The 16,760-nt window shown below is 41.9% G+C and overlaps 1 protein-coding gene across 9 annotated transcripts in view; it reads left to right on the forward strand.

The window, feature by feature from the left end:
- The window catches only part of AFF2 (AF4/FMR2 family member 2), a 459,081-nt gene that overhangs the window by 118,749 nt on the left and 323,572 nt on the right, over positions 1–16,760 (forward strand). Inside the window, exon 1 of one of the 9 annotated variants that reach the window (XM_032330760.1) lies at positions 6,417–6,455. The exons of the other annotated variants lie outside the window; for them this stretch is intronic. The gene's annotated coding sequence lies outside the window, so the exon portion shown is untranslated. Of the gene's footprint in view, positions 1–6,416; positions 6,456–16,760 lie in introns of those variants that run through there. 9 annotated transcript variants of the gene reach the window in all.

Raw genomic sequence — 16,760 nt, forward strand, 5'->3', positions numbered from 1 at the left:
TGCAGTCTGTTTTGCCATGTAAGACAACATAGTCCCAGGGTCCAGGGATTTGGATGTGGGCCTCTTTGGGGGACATTATTCTACTGACCACACATATGATTAACTTTGTGCCTCAGTTTCCTCATTTGTAAAGGATGGACCAAAACACCTCCCACCTCCCCATGATCCTTTCTACTCTTTGAAATTTAGTGAGGGGTTTCCCCGAAGTGCTTTAAGCACCTCGGGAACCAGTTTTGATATGAATAAAAGTGGTTAAAATGATGTGCTAGTTGAAATCTGAAACATGAAACTCAGCATTTTCTTGTGTATTACTTGGTATCTCCCACCACGTTTTCACTGACCAAATGTGACTATAGTTATTCTCCTGCTTGTAGCCACTTAGCCCTTAACCCATTTGACATCTCCTTCCCTGAGCCATTTGAGGAAGCCTCCCTCCCATACCTTCCATGGTGCCCTCAAACTACTTCCGCATACTTGCCTTTCTTTGATTCCCAAAGTGTCCTCTTTCTTCAGACAGACTCAGACACTCACTGTACCCTGAGTGGGCTGTGTAAACTCCCAGCCCTGTGTCTCATGTCACCCTCATTCCCTAGGCCTCCTTGGGTAGCCTCCCCATGTGGCAAGCCTCTGGTTTCAACTCATCGATAAAGCCTTGCTTGTCCACTCCAGCCTTCAAGGGTTTCCCTTCTATGAGCCCTCTGCTAGTTATAATCTATATCACTCATTTTGGCCACTGTTAGGGAGTATCTCATTTGGTCAGTTATCTTTACATGTCAATAGGTTTTATTTCTCCAAACAGTTATCCTCTCAAGATCAAGGGCCATACCTTTCACACTGGCCAGCTCTCCACACAGCATTTAGCACCCAGTAGCCTTAAATACTTATTTCTTGATAACAGTGTGTGTGAATAGAGATTAGCTTTTCAGACCTTTTGTTCTGGGATTTATTTTCCTGTGCTAATAATCAGGCATTTCAGGCCATTTAAATATATGCACATTTAATTTCTTAACTTACATATGGAAGCCTCCTCTGTCTGCTATAGAAAATTATGTACTGGTTCATTTTTGTGACTATGAAACTATATGAAAGCTCATGTAATTCTGTAGCAAGCTACACAGGCAACATTTTGTAGTTCTGACAATAGGGACTTTTCTTCAGCTTCCCTCCATATATCTGACCAAGCCCATCTAAAGAGCTCTCTTGTCTCTGGATATTTTCTCCCTGCTTGATAGGTACTTTCTCCCTGTGCTCTGTTTTTGTAAGGAATCATCTGTTTTTTGGTTTTGGTTTTGGTTTTCTTTTTTTTTTTTTGGAGAGAGAGAAAAAGCATGAGTGGGGCTGGTGGCAGAGGGAAAGAGAGAGGGAATCTTAACCAGTCTCCACACCCAGCACAGAGCCCAATGTGGGGCTCAATCTCATGACCCCAGAGATCATGACCTGAGCTGAGATCAGGAGTTGGATGTTTAGCCGACTGAGCTACCCAGGCACCCCAAGTAAGGCATCATCTTTTTAATTTCCTCCAAAGATGCCCCCAATATGAGGCAGTAGACTCTCTATGAAAGCTTCTACCTGCCACCACCCTTGCTGCTGCCAAACTGAAAAGTATATGCAGCCGTATTAGCAAAGAAATACAGATATTGTATGTGTAGGAAAATGTCTCTAGGAGCTTTCAAAGTGATGAGAAGACATGATCTTTAGACCTGTCCCAGGTTTGTGGGTTCCATAAGAGGTGGGTTTGTGAGTTGATAATTTGCCTTTGGGCTGACTGGTCGCAGGAGAAAGCCAGCCCTGGACATTTAGTGCAACAGAATTTTTTGGTTAGGAAGAAGAGAAAATAACCAAAATGTACAAATATTTATGAGCTTAATGGTGAAAATTCCAAGTGATTTGAGGCCTCAGAAAATGGCCTTCCTGATCCTGTATTTTTTTTTTTAATTTGATCCTTTAAAAGGAAGGGGAGGGAAAGACGAGGGCTTGATCGTCCATAGACATTACAAAATAATCACCATATTTGTGTCAAAGCTGTCTTTTGAGGCTATAATAATGATCACATCACAAATTTTAAGACAGTCTTTCACTCCAGTTTCTAAATTGGAGAGGCTCTTTCCAGGACACTCAATGGTAACCATAAGGATGGTCTTTAGCTTTCATTATGGCATGCCTCCATTTTGTACCCCCTAATGTACAAGGCCATAGAAATCAGATGTATGAATTCAGCCTTTCATTTGTCATTGCAGTTCCCCACTTACCATTAAAATCCTTAATTTTGAAGGCTCAAGTGGCCTACTGTGCTGGCAATTAGCCAATTGCAGGTGCAAAATCTTGAAGGCATCGATTGAGAGGTCTTGGTGGGAATCATCTTAAGAAGTAGATCTCTCATTATGCACTGGGGTATGAGATTTGTGAAGGGTAGGTATAAAGAATAGTAAATGGATACAGATGCCGTTCCAAGAAAGAATTGTCAAAGCCAGTGAAAGTGAACGAACTTGACATTGCTTGTCTGAGGGTTGACCTTTACTATAAGCCCTTCACAATAGAAATGGCCAGGACAAAGTGGAAAGGGAGGCCATTAGAGGCACACCATAGTGTTTCCATCTGCCTGTGAGAGCTCAGTAGCTGTGCAGCTTTCTACCCCTCTCCATCCCTTAAAATCAAGGCCTGATGTTTGGGCTTGGCTTATAAACCCCGGCCCAATTTGTCCCCCAACTTTGCCTCCCATCGACCCCTAACCCCCACCCTATGGCTCCTGAACCCTGATCTCTAGTTTCCTATTTTTCCCCACCCAGGTGCTTCCCTCTTTCTGAAATGCCTTTCCCTGCTCTATACACTTTGGCCAATCTGTCAAGAACTACTTCTTCAGATCCTCATCTCTTCTGACAAACTTGTCCAGATCCTGCAGCACCTTGTACTTCTCTCTTTTTTTTTTTTTTTCTTTTTGGTACTTAGGCCTGAATTAGAGTGATTTATGTCTCATTCATCTGTGTATTCCTATAAAACCTAGCCCAGTGTTTTGGCACCAATTCATTAAATTAATAACAACCATATATCCAGCTTAGGAAAAACTTGGCGTAAGAAAATCTGAGCCCATTTCTTTAAATAAGATATATGAAGAGTTGAGAGCTCATTAACGACTTAATGGAGAGTCTGGGGGCCATCTGAGACAAAGAGCTGAATTGTTAGGATAAACTATCAATTGGTGATCAATTGGAAATGAAGACAAACCATTTTTAAAACTACAGTCAATGAGAAAGTGGCTCACTGACTGATGGTACTTAAATTGGCATGCCCCTTTGCAAGAACAGTGTCACATAGTCCTGTGACACCTCCAAGCTGTGTTCTGTTTTTTAGGTGGTTATGCCTTTCTGAAATATCCGGCATTATTGTCGAATTTGATGGGAAACAGCATTGTCCTTTGGAGGGAGAGCAGCATCTGTTAATGGCACTTGTGCATCTAATGTTAGGGGTCTGAGGGAACAAATGAGATCCAGTATTCCTGTTGTCAGCCCCTCTAAGCAGTGATCCCTGCTTGGCATCGTGAGCCCCTCGGCCTCATCCCAGCCAGCTGGACTTGTGGAAACCAAACTCAGCCAAATCCAAATTTCTGTAGCAGGTGACTTCTTGCACGGCTGTCTTTTGTTGGCTATTGATGTTCACTCTTTACTTTCTTTCTGGGCAAAGAAAAAGGACTGATCATTTTCCCTGAATGAATGATTCTGTGCGAGAATCCTATGCATTGCTGTCCCATCCTTGCTTTCTCTTTTATTTTTTGTTCCCCAAACAGAAGTCCATTTCTGTTAACCAGAATAATTTTTTCTTAGCTCCAGTGATTTTTTTCATCAGTTCCTGCATGTTTGCCATGAGTTTATATGACCTTGGACACTCCGCACACTTGCCTGCCTTTTCTTCCTGTCATTTCCAAACCAAGGGAGTTCAAGCCGTTTTTTGGTGAAGAGAATAAACAGAAGCCTGAAATGCCAGAATGCTCTCAGCGGCCAAAGATAAGACTCTTCTTAGCTCATGCGCCATTGTGGAGTCTCTTTGCAACTAGCTACCTTAGACACAGAAGGCGTATGATAAGTTGGGAAGAGTTATAAAGGAACTTTCTTTTAACAGTGTCATTCTGGGCATTTTAAAGTTTAGAGAGAGTTGTCTGTTATTACTGTGGCTCCACATCATAATCCCTAAAAGAAAATTACTGTATGTGAAATTAAAACGAATTGTTCTTGATTTTCCCATCTCTGTTCTATTTGTGCCTTTAGGGGGCCTTCAAGGACTAGGAGGCAGAATATTATGAAAAGAGATCTATTTGTTCTACTCCTGAGAAGGCTCGATGCTCTTGGCCTCGCCGCCTGTGAATCATCCTGCCTTTTCCTCCCTTGAAGGATAAATATGGCATTCATTCCAACCCATTTAGCCCATTATTCTTTTGTATATAAAATAGGCCCAATTAAGACATTCTTGTGTTAATTTCTGGATTCTATGTATGGCTAGAAAGAGTTTAAAAATATCCATCGCAGCAAACGTCTCAAAATGTTTCATGCATACTGAACATACAGCCCTGCCCCCCCTTCCCCAACCGATGGCAATAATTCACCCAATCATGGAGATTTGCGATTTTCTGTTTTCCACTTACCTACATTAAGGGTCTGTCTATGCACAATCCAATATTTAGATGAAAACATGTGTTTGTAAATATCTGGGATTTAAACTAAGAGTTTCAGTTTTTATCCAGATGTCTGGCATTGTAGAGACCCAGACTAGGAGTCTTCTCTCTCTCTCTCTCTCTCTCTGTGTGTGTGTGTGTGTTAACTCATTCGTGGCTACTCCAATGCACAGATGGAAAGGGACACACTTCCCTTGTTCTTCTCTTGCTCATCCGCTTCTGCCTCCCCTGCTCCTCCCCACTGATATAGGGGTAGGGTCATTGTGTTTGGAGGTGTCTTACTGAAATTCTATTTTGTGTCTGCAACTGGTTATGCCAAGTCATTAGACAAACCACATTTAGCCAAGTCTGGAAGATTCTAGATCTTTGGAGACTCATTGAACTTCTCTTGGGATCTGGCTTCTCTAACATGGAAAGCAAGAGTACAGGGGTGAACAAGGACCCTGTAAATGCCAAGACTCCATTGTAACCCAAAGTTCTAGGAATTCCTTTTGTTCTACCCAGTATATAGATATTAATTGCTGATGGATATTACTGTGCCTGTGTGTCTTTTGGTATCTCTACTGGTTTTGAAGTTATTTTGTCATCTTTGGGGAAATTGTTAGAGTACACAATAACTGAAAATATGGTTCTTGAAATTTTTTTTAATAAAAAGACATTTTAAAAGACAATTCCATTTTCTTTATGTTGATGTTACTCACAGTCACCTCACAGTTACTTCTTATAAAATCTTTCATTTTATATATATATATATATATATATATATATATATATTTCAAATTTAACGTAAATAAAAATATATACCTTTTCAATAAACTTGACATGTAAGAATCTCATACAAAATATCTATCCCCAAGATACCATAATATTTGGTTACTAGAAAGATTAGCTTCCAGAAGAGATTCAGTAGAGTTTCTCTGAATTATGATATAAAGCTTTGAATTTCAAAATGTTGCTTTATGTTAAAAGGTATCTTACAGCAGGGAGAACTTGATAAGCCTTTAAACTGAAGTGACATCTAGTGAGAATATATAGAGTATATACAGAGAACCTTCTTCTTTATTCATGCTCCCTTGTTCTCTCTCTCTCTCTAAGCTCTCCCTCTCTCTAAATTATATATATATATATATATATATAGAGAGAGAGAGAGAGAGCTATATATATATATATGTTTATATATATATATATAATTGAGAGAGAGAGAGAGAGAGAGAGATACAGATTATTAGAAGAAGCTGAAAGATATTTATAACCTGAATTCTATCCCTCCTGTAACTAAGTCTTACAAAAATTCTAAATATCTGTTTAAGTCATTAAACAAAATTCATTTTCTTACCTAGGGGACAATTGAAGCTTATAACCTTTGAGATTGAATGAATCTAATTAAAAAATCATACCATCTCATTCCTTTATGAAACGTTCCCTATCTGATGTCATCAGCAGAAATTGGTACAAGGTAGAATTGACAAGAGGATCTCATTTTAGATGGGAGGGTTTATTTAGTCATGGTTATAATTTTCTTGATGAAGAAAATAAACAAACAAATTCTGCTACTGGAAGACATGGGTGAGTCCTACACTGGAAGAGATTTCTAGCCGAGATGGACACCTACTGAGCAACACTTCTGGAACTAACCCAGTTTGTTGCGCCCTGTGTCTCACTGCAGGCCATAGGCCCAGGCACTGTTGGCCAGCCCATCAGGAAGAAAGAACCACCCAGGCACCTGAGGCAGTTTATGTGTTCAGAGGACAAAACCTGTGTGGGAACACTCAAGGACTCTGGGGGAATTGAGGTGAACATTGTTTTTTCCTATCTCTTCTCTGGCTGCTTGTATTCCGTTTTTCTTCACTAAGGCCTGTTATTCCTCTCAGAATCCCTCAAGCTGGGGCTTTGAGAGGATTCTCCAAATAGCCCTACATACAAGCCCTCTGGCTTTCAGAAAGGCCCTATAATATGTCCTGCAAGAGCCCCTTCTGACCTCTCTTATCCTCGGGCTGTAGACTTCCTTGCAAACGGCTCAGGAGCTAATGGTGGCAAAGCGATGTCAGGAATGGTGGGTGCCATGTGTGTGGGGTGTGGCCTTACTATTGAGGTAGGACCAGAACAGGGACTTCCGACCAAATATATGGCTGAGCCCTGAGCTTGCATTATACAAACAATCCTCTGACTGCCCCCTTCGACTTCTTGTCCCACATTGTTCCAGTGTGTTTGGTATACTGACATTTTAGCAGAGCTGTTAATGACCAGTTTGAGAAACACGAGTTTCACCTTTTACTCCTGCTGCTGATCTTCTATGAGGCTGTAGGGTGGCTAGAAGAGAAGGGGGTCAATGGAAGAGGAGCTGACGCATCGATGTGAAACTTTTCTGTATTGCTTATAACCACATACTCCACATACACATTCTGGAAACAACCATGTGGGGATGCCTTGTTGTATTTTGTGTGTCTGAGTTACATAGAGAGGTCAAGGGGATGATACATGCATAAATATATAACATTTGTTTTTGTCACCTTGCCTCTATTGGTGACTTTCAGCTGCTATTTCACATTAGGGATAGGTGGTTTTCTGAGTTCTGTGTTATCTACCAGCACATTTTTGTTTGCTCTAGCAGTTTTGCACAGAAATTCTTAATTGGGATTATTGTCCTGACAAAGCATTTTTCTCAGTGTGATTAGAAGTTCATCATTTGAGAGAGTGATGGTAATTACCATCTCGATGCAAGCCCTTTTGTGCTTTGTTTGGGAGGACTAAGTCCTCCACATACCACTAAGATGAGCATACAGATGTAGTTAACATCATAAAACCCTGGAATTTGGGCTGGGCAGAGTTGTCACCAAGACAGGAGTCAAAGACATTCGTTTTTTCTTAGGGAATAATGCCTTGGGCCATCAGTTGTATAAAATAAGGCTTGTCTGTCATTCCTACTCAGTGACCTAGCATGTGATTTTTCTTAGGAAATCCATACATGGTGGTTTGTGGCTGGCAAATGTGAAGGGAATGAGCAAGGTGGCAGAAGAGTCGGGTTTGTAATAAAAATTGTTTACGTGTTTTCAAGAACAACCCTTTGTCATACCATTCTTGTTCATAAGCTATACCTTAGAACTCCTCAAAATATAAGGCCAGGATCTTAAACAAAACAAAACAAAACAGAACACTATCTTAATTTGTTCACTGGAATTATAAATTGGTGCATTTCATCTTATCTGATTAATTTCAGAATCATTCAACATCCCCAGGTTTCAACACAGAAAATAGCCATATCATCTCTTTTTGGTTGTAAATTAGATTGGCCTTACTCTGAAAAGATGTCCAGATTGGAAGAGCTGGATTCTAGTCTCTCTGACATTCTGATCATGATTTGTGACTTTGAGCAAATCGGCTTACACATCTCTACTGAGTCTTAGCTACTCTGTCCCTAGTGGGGCTTTTTTTTTTTCCCTCTCTAGGAGGTTTCAGAATTCTGCTTTCCCCAAAGGAAAGCCATGCCTGTCTAGTCTCCAAATTTTAGCCAACTGTCATAACAACTCGTTTCATGAAAACCTTTTATCAGAAGTGCCAACTCATACCATGAAGGATTGATGGACAATCTCTTCTTTTTCCTAGTCTGCCCTCCATTGGTAGTATTAGTGAGTATTCACACACTTAACGACTCTGTCAGAGTGCAAAATAATGATGGAAAACACTCTCAAGGAAGAGCTGTCCCAGGCATTAAAAGCTTACAAACCAAACAAGTATATGAATTCAGAAGAGGTGATCTCTGGGAGCTGTCTTGGCCTGGCTGCTATAGAAGTGTTGCAGAAACTAAGGGCTGACATTTTTTGAATTTTGGTACTTATATTAGAGCAGAAGCCTTTTGGGTGAGATTGGGCCCAGTGGTTGGTTCACTAATTCGAAAGTCAGAACAGGGAAGTATTGAAAAACTATAATATATAAAACATTCTACTTTTTTTAACATGCATTTTATACACACACACACACACACACACACACACACACACACACATATAGATAGATATATACAGATAGATAGATATATGAGATTTATTTATTTATTTTAGAGAGAGTCGTGGGAGGCGCAGAGAGAGTCTCAAGCAGACTCCATGCTCAGCATGGAGCCCCAAACAGGGCTTGACATGGGGCTTGATCTTACCACCCCGAGATCACAACCTGAATTGAAACCAAGAGTTGGATGCTTAACCGACTGTACCACCCAGGTGCCCCATGTATAAAATATATTTATTTACTAAGTTTTGGTGGTCTTTTAAAACGTATTATATATAATATAACAACATCTAATATATGGAATAATACGTCTCAGGAGATCAGCACTCTCTCTTAGTGAATCACTACGCTTCTCTTGCCCTCGCTTTCCTCACATGTAAAAGAAAGTGGCCACATAAAGTGTTCTTATAACTAACTGCCAGTGATTTTGTCTGACTCTCATATGGAGAGAACCACACCATAGACTTGGTTTTTGAAACATTTGAGAGGCTTAGAGCTTGAAAAAAAAAATGTTTTTCAGGGCACCCGGCTGGCTCAGTTGGTAAAGCACATGACTCTTGATCTCAGGGTCATGAGTTCAAGCCTGACATTGGACATGTAGCCTACTCTAAAAAAATTCTTTTTCTTAAGATCTGTATGAATGGGCGTGTCTTGAAAAAAAGGAAATGATGTCTTTACATGTTTGAGTCCATAGTGGCTAACTCAGTGCCTGGCATGGGGGAGATATTTGCAGAAACTGACTAGAGGAAGAACAGAAGTATTGGAAAGTTTCTTTGAGTCCTATTGGGTAGTTCATACATATATGTCCTGTGCAAACATTTGAATAAAGATGTCCTTTTTCACTTGGTCTGGAATGAATGATCACTTGTTCAAAACCACCTCAAATAATTTGTGGAACATGGAGAGTTATAACTAGTAAGTAGTAACTAGTAACTAGTTATAAACTAGTAAGTAAAATAATACAAATAAACAGATGACCTCCACTGGGAAGACTTGGTGAGATGTTAGTCCTTAACAGAAAAGAAACTGCACCTTTCAAGGTGTCTTCGAGGCTTCAGGGGACACACTAGACCCACAGTCTGCAGCAGAAGCTGCTCTTCTCTGCTCTGCTCTGCTCTTTTCACAAGGGGTTTCCTAAGTCAGCAAGCACGTGTGCCCTTTAAAGCCTACAGGGTCAGTGGAAGGGCTGTGATAAGCTGACAGTTTTATATTCAGATAGTGATTTTGTAAGGGCAATTTGACAAATGTCACACATTTAATTTAGTTCTTAAGCTGTTTCTAAACAAGTAACTCTAGACATTGAAAGCTAGTGATAAATACCATAGCATAGTTTTTTTTTTTTTTAAGAGCCAAATCTTTACAATTTCTGATTTATTGGGCAATTTTGAAGTGTTGAGAAATGCATCTTCTAAAGTTAAGCTTTTTTGAATCCACAGAAGTGTTACAACCCTCAGCCTTCCCCCGTCACTGCTCTTAAACTTGTCACCAGCCACTCTCTTTGGGGATTCTCTCCTTTACTGCCAATGTATAAAAAAAGAAAAATCTTGTGCACACAAAACTATAATGGCCTAGCTCTATTTGTATTTGATGACAATGTGACATTTTAATTTAATTTTATTTTAAGATTTTATTTACTTAAGAGAGAAAGAGTGTCGGCAGAGAGGGTAGGAGCAGTGGAGGAGGGAGAGAATCTCAAAGAGCTCTGTGCTGAACAAGGAGCCTGACCTGGGGCTTGATCACATGACCTTGAGTTCGTAACCTGAGTCAAAATCAAGAGTCAGATGCTCAACTGACTGAGCCACCCAGGTGCCCCCTGGCATTTTTTTTTTAAAGGCTTTGCTTTCTTTTTCAGTGCAGCATTGAAGTTGCCTCCTGCCTTTGAAAGTTATGTAGCCATATTACCAGCATGATTTTACATTCTGTACCTGTGTCAGTATACCTTATATCGCCTGTGTAATTCACAGTTAAGTTGCTGTTCATAAAGGGATGAGTTAGAACTCATTTTTACATTTTCCCCTTTATGTATACATACACTTTTAAAAAAATATTTTATTTATTTATTTGACAGACAGAGATCACAAGTAGGCAGAGAGGTAGGTAGAGAGAGAGGAGGAAGCAGGGTGCCTGCTGAGCAGAGCGCCATGAGGGGCTCGATCCCAGGACGCTGAGATCATGACCTGAACTGAAGGCAGAGGCTTAACCCATTGAGCCACCCAGGCACCCCATGTATACATACACTTTTTTATAGAACAATAATGACCAGAGGGAAAATAAGACTAGATTGTTCCAAATAAATGTATCTAGTATTCACTTCTTTTTACATTTCTTTTTGCTCACACATCAATAGAATTTATAATGTCAAATAACATTCACTGTTACATTCAATGTAAGACAAATTACCATTGTCCAAAGACAGATGGTAGGGCATCTGAAATCCAGGTGGGGATTAAAATCTCTGTCACAAATCCAATCCTATCTCCCCTCTTTCCCCATGATGATGGTCCTTTTTCCATTTGGAAATTATCTAGATCTTAAAACTGTATTCGGAAACATCGATGCCCTAAGAATGGATTTCTGCAAACTCCCGGAGGACGTCTGAAATTTGGTTTGTGTTTAGCCAATAGCACAGTATAAGTGAACATGAGAAACCTGCAGCAACATTCAAGTCTCTGTGTATGAGCTCCATTTTATCCATTGGCTTCACCCTTTGCGTGCTAATCAGACATAGTGGCCTTCATGCTATATCCATCTGGCCGGCCTCTGAGCAGTTTGCTTGGGAGTAGGAGGGACCTGCCACTTCTCACCAACTCCGTCCTTGCAATGTGCTTTCTGTGTGGCCTTTGCTTGTCCACGGGGATTAGATACTCCAAAAAAGGGAGCTCTAACTTGAGGATCCCCACCCAGCAGCCAGAGCTGGTAAGGTTAGCCATGAATACAGACCTCTAGGCATTGAGCTGCAAGACAGATGCCTCTGTGGCCAGTGTGACTTGTGGAATTGTTATCTTGTCAGTGACAGATGTGCTTAGTGGTGCTGACTCTTGACCCCCTTCTCCCCCTAAAAAGGCCAAAGGAGCAAAAGGAAACTTCAAAGAACAGGAGAGTTTGGTCACCCCTGGCAGGCCCAAAAGAACACATACTGTAATCAGCCTCATTATCCGTCACATTTTGCCTTGCACTTAATCAAACTGCATTTCATTTCATGATGTGGTGCTGCCTGTCTCTTCCTCCTCTGGACTGGACATCAAAGGATTCAGTTCTTTCATTTCCCTAGTCTTATTAATGTGCTGTAAAAAAAAAAATCACAATTTCTTTCCACCATTGGAGAAATGTCTTTGTTCCTAAAGATAGAGGATCCTTCAGCCTGTCTGACTTCGAAGGAGAAGTAAAATGCATTAGTTCAATTTAAGCACGAAAGACCGTTATCACCAATGACCTGTTTCAGCAGGGCGTATCATGGGGATTAATGACAGACTCAGGGGAGCTGATGACCCACAGCAAAACCAAAGGGCCATTAACCCCCATCAGTCATTTAATTCCCAGGGAAAACCCATTCAGAGGTAATTATTGCTGTTATAACCTGAAAAAAAAAAAAAAACAGAGGCGCATGAATTACATTAATGAGCTCTGATCATTTTATTTTATAATGTTAGTCCAAGAATAAGTAGATGGACTTAGAAATGTGAGTTTCCTTATTTGGTTTTCAAGGAAATATTCTTTTGGAAATGTGGCCCACAAGTTCAGTGGACTCCCTCCCCTGTTCTGTGCTCAGTTCCTGATCCCAGATGGCATGGACTGCAGAGACACTGACTTCAGGCTGTATAGTCCTAGAGTGGCCTCTCTGGACCATTTCCTTTCAGTGCGTTACTTGTGCTCAGAGTAGGGAGGAGGAATTGGAAGCCAGACAGGCCTTCTGCTTTCTAGCCTGCCGCCAAGTCTCTGCCCACTATGGGAGCAGGGTCAGCTCTGTCTCTCCATCCTTCCTGCCCTCTCCCCTACCTTCAAAAGTATGAAGTGGGTGCGTTCTGTGCGCCAGATGTTGTAGTTTACCAAGATGGGGCAGATGCCAAAAATACATATAGATCAATATAAAGGAAAAGTAGATTAGCTGCTAGGATTCTGAGATGGAGGGATTCACTAGTTTCCTCAGACTGCTGTGACAAATTACCACAGACTTGGTGTCTTCAACAACAGATATTTTTCCTCTCATACTTCTGGAAGCCAAAAGTCTAAAATTGAGGTGTCGGAGGGCCGCACTCCCTTTGAAGCTTTGAGGCGGCAATCCTCCTTTGCCTCTTCCTGCTTCTGGTGTTCCCTGGTGTTACTTGGCTCGTGGGTACATCACTAAGGTCTCTACCTCTGTCTTCGCATGGCCTCTGTGTGTCTCTGATCCCTTTCTGCCTTTCTTTCATAAGGACCTCAAGTCATCTGGAGATCCTTAATGGGTGGCATATACACTACAAAAATCCTTTGTCCAACTAAGGATACATTCACAGGTTCTGGCTGGACATATCTTTGGGAGGTCACTGTTCAACACATGATAGGGAGTAAATTCTATCTGTATAGATAACAAGGGGGAAGAATCAGAAAGAGGAAGCGAACTGCTTTTAAAATAGTTGCCCCAAGAGAACCACAATTGGAAAAGTCATGTATTTGCCCGCAGTCATTCTACTTCATTTGTCCATTTGGAAAAACATAGTTGCATTAGTGGGTTGCTTCCTCTGGTGCATATCTTAGCTTGGCATTATAAAAAGATTCACGGCGCTGCGAATGCGTGGGCTCCTTAGAGCCAAAGTGGTCATGTCCATGCTTAAACATCAGAGCAAGAGAAGGTAGCTATGAGATATTCCTTTAGGAGTGCAGTCACAATGCTTGTAGATAATGATATGCTAATTGCCGTAAAGATCCAGTGACAGTTTCTTCAAGACTTTGCCGCCTCCTCCGGATTGATGTAACACCTGCATTGTAGTGGAAAACGAACTTTTCCTCGGCAGATGAACTGTGGCGGTCTCTAGCAGGCACCTCTTGGAATGCTAAGCTGTTAGTTTTGCTCTAACTTCTCTTGGATGTGTTGGCTGGCATTGCCCATAAGGATGAGCCTTTGCAGCAGACATAAATGTAGTTTTTGAGAATTATCATCGTCCCAGTTGATAAACTGAAATAAAAGACGCATTTCCTAAACTATGTCCTGTTTTAAAACAATTATCCAAGGGCATCAAAACCTCTTACAGAGGACTAATTGCTCTCGCGTTAGTCATGAGTCTGTGGTGAGTGAGTGTGTGAGTGTGAGTGTATGTGTGTACACGGCAGGGGGTGGCTGGGAGGAATGGGAGGTGATAACCTCCCTGAACCTTAGTTTTCTCATCTGTCAATGAGGGCACAGGACCAGCTGACCTCTGAGAGTACTTTCAAGTATAAATATTATAAGCCCCTAATATTGTGACTAGAACAGCAACAGGCATGCCTAAAAGTTTGAGATAAAGCCTTATGTGCTTTCAAGTGGCAAGTTGTTGGTTTAATGAGTCAAAACTTTGAAAAGTCAAATATGAGATTAATTGCACAATTAACCTATTCCTATTAGTTGATTGAAACAAATTGTTTATTAAATTAATTTCCAGTTTGTAATATGTAAATTTGTAATTGAATTAAAATCCCTCTGTATTTTCTTAACACAAAAGGCACATTGATACATAGTTTGATGAGTGAAACATAGCAAATGCTAAGAAATCAGCTCAGCTGCAAGAATGATGCTCTCTTACCAAGCTCTTTGCAGAGGGAGAGCCGGGCCAAGCAACCAGACCCTCTCAGAACAGTGGGAAAGCAAGAGTTTTCACGAGTGTGGTGCACTGACCAGTATGGTTCACGCTGCCCTCCATGAACTTGAAAAATCAGCATTTCAGAGATGCGGAGGCTTTTCGAGATCATCAGGCTCTCTTCCGGTTGTTTGAATCAGCAGTTGTGTTTGAGTCCCTTTGGGTGAAGCCAGACCTTCCCCTATGTTCCTCTGTCCCCCTGTTGGCCCCTCAGAAGGCTGCTCCTTCTGCCCCATGACTGCCCTTCAGAAATTGAAAACCAGAGCCCCTGCATGCCTGGAGCCTTGTCTTTCTTAAGCAAAACATCCCAGCCCTTTCAGTCAGGGTCCACAAGCTTGTGCCAGAGCCCCCTCTGCTTCCCTGGAAGTTGAGCACATTCCATTTTGCTGAGAACTAGCCCATGGAAATGTTCCCTGTGGGGAGTCAGGGTGACCAATTAGACTTTTTCCTTCAAGGTCTTTGTGCAGGCCTGGGAGACTCCTTGATGAGGGGGCAGGTGTTTCCTGAAAACATCCCTAAGTAGGCATTTCCCAGCAGGCATAAGTCCCTCACTGGGCTTTGAAATGCATGGAGGACCCTATGGTGCATTTTGGTTCCCATTTTCTGGGTAAATGACTGGGAGCAGTGGTCAGGCGATACCAGATACATTTGTACTTGCCTTTATACTGTATTTCTGGTTTGTTTGTTTGTTTGTTTTTGTTTTTTTGTTGGGGGGAAGTATTTCTCTGCTTCGTTGTCCTCAAAGCCTTCCCTCATTCTTGCAGGTGGGAAACCCACAGGTGACCTGGGGGCACTCTCCAAGCTGTTTTCCATGCTGTTGCCAGCCTGCCCTTCTGTCCGCCCCCCCCCTCCCCCCCCGCCCCGTTGCCCCGCTGTAGGCCCAGGTGTAGAAACTGTCTCTGGGACTTCCTGCAGGAGCCTGGGACCCGTGAATGGGTCCGGCAGACATATGACCTCTCTTGCTCCTCCTCTGCCCGGTCCTATCCCCTGGGCAGCTCCTGGCTAACCTTCACTGGTCCTCTCTCCTCACTGTTCAGCAGGTCTCTGGTTCGGCCTGACATCTTCTTCATGGCTGCCATTCAAAGCTTTCCTTTCTCTGTGAGCCTTGTCTTCCTCCCGTCTCCTAGCTCTGAGCAGTTGGACTCATCTTGTCACCGCATCTCTCCAGCACTTGTCACTTTCTGCCTTAGGAGAAGAGTCCTGCCCTCTCCCCCATTCACCCCTCAGTCTTGGTACACTGGAGCTTTCTCTCCTCTTTATGTCAGTGTTGAGGGTCGTGGAGGGTTATATTTGCCTGAAGACTCACCCCCAGAGAAGCTGCAGCCTGAATGCGAATCAGTCCCTTCTCCATCTGAGAACATGTTCATGCTTAAACCCAGGAAGGAACAAGGACACAAAGTCCTGATTTTGCTAAGATTGCTTTGGGGAAGTTTTCAGAGAAAGCAAAAAAGGTATGTATGGCTGTCAGGCACACACAAGCAAGACAAAGCCAAGGCCAAAGCCTGACGGATCTGACTGGAAAAGATACTACAGCAAGACAGTTTCAGATTGAGGTCCCCTCCTGCTGAGTGAACTCAATATAAAGGAGAACTGGGAAGGAAGAGGGGCCGGATGAGCTGTGGGGACCCTTCTGCTGAAGAGTTCCAAGATACAGGATGGATAGGTATTGGCCAGAACCCAGGTGTTGATGAGAAACTCTATCTTGATGGGCTTCCAGGGAAGGAGCTGAGGAGGCAGGTAGGAGCCGGCCTTGCAGCCTCTTGTGTTCATGAGGAGCACAAGGCATTCTGCCAAGGCTCAGACCTGCTGTGGTTCAGGCCTCTGCCTCCGTGCAGCAGTAAAGGACCAGATATAGCACAGATAATAATGTCATGTCTTTGTGTCTGTTTTCAAGCCTGCCTGTGTGAGATGAGGGATTCCATTGAAATGCAGCCATCATTTTGAGTTTCAGTGGCCTATGAACCCAGTAGTGAAAGACCGAAAACTAATTTCTCTTTAACTTGAATGCTAACTTAATAATCATATAAATACCTTCATGTTTAATGCTTAGGCAGAATTTCATTAAAATTTCTTTGACGTCAAGCCAAATTTTGAAGTGAATTGGAACTGGTTTGCATTTCTTAAATTGGTCTTTCTTTGGAAATAATGAAAAAGTGTTAGAGTCTTGGCCAAATTCCAATGACTGTGACTCAACTTGTTAAAGTTAAATTTTAATATTTACACATTACATAGTATAATATTTATACTAGGCAACAGATTGGGACTATGGAATTCAAAATAGGATA

This window comes from Mustela erminea, chromosome X (genome assembly GCF_009829155.1).
Source record: "Mustela erminea isolate mMusErm1 chromosome X, mMusErm1.Pri, whole genome shotgun sequence".
Classification (NCBI taxonomy): Eukaryota; Metazoa; Chordata; class Mammalia; order Carnivora; family Mustelidae; genus Mustela; species Mustela erminea.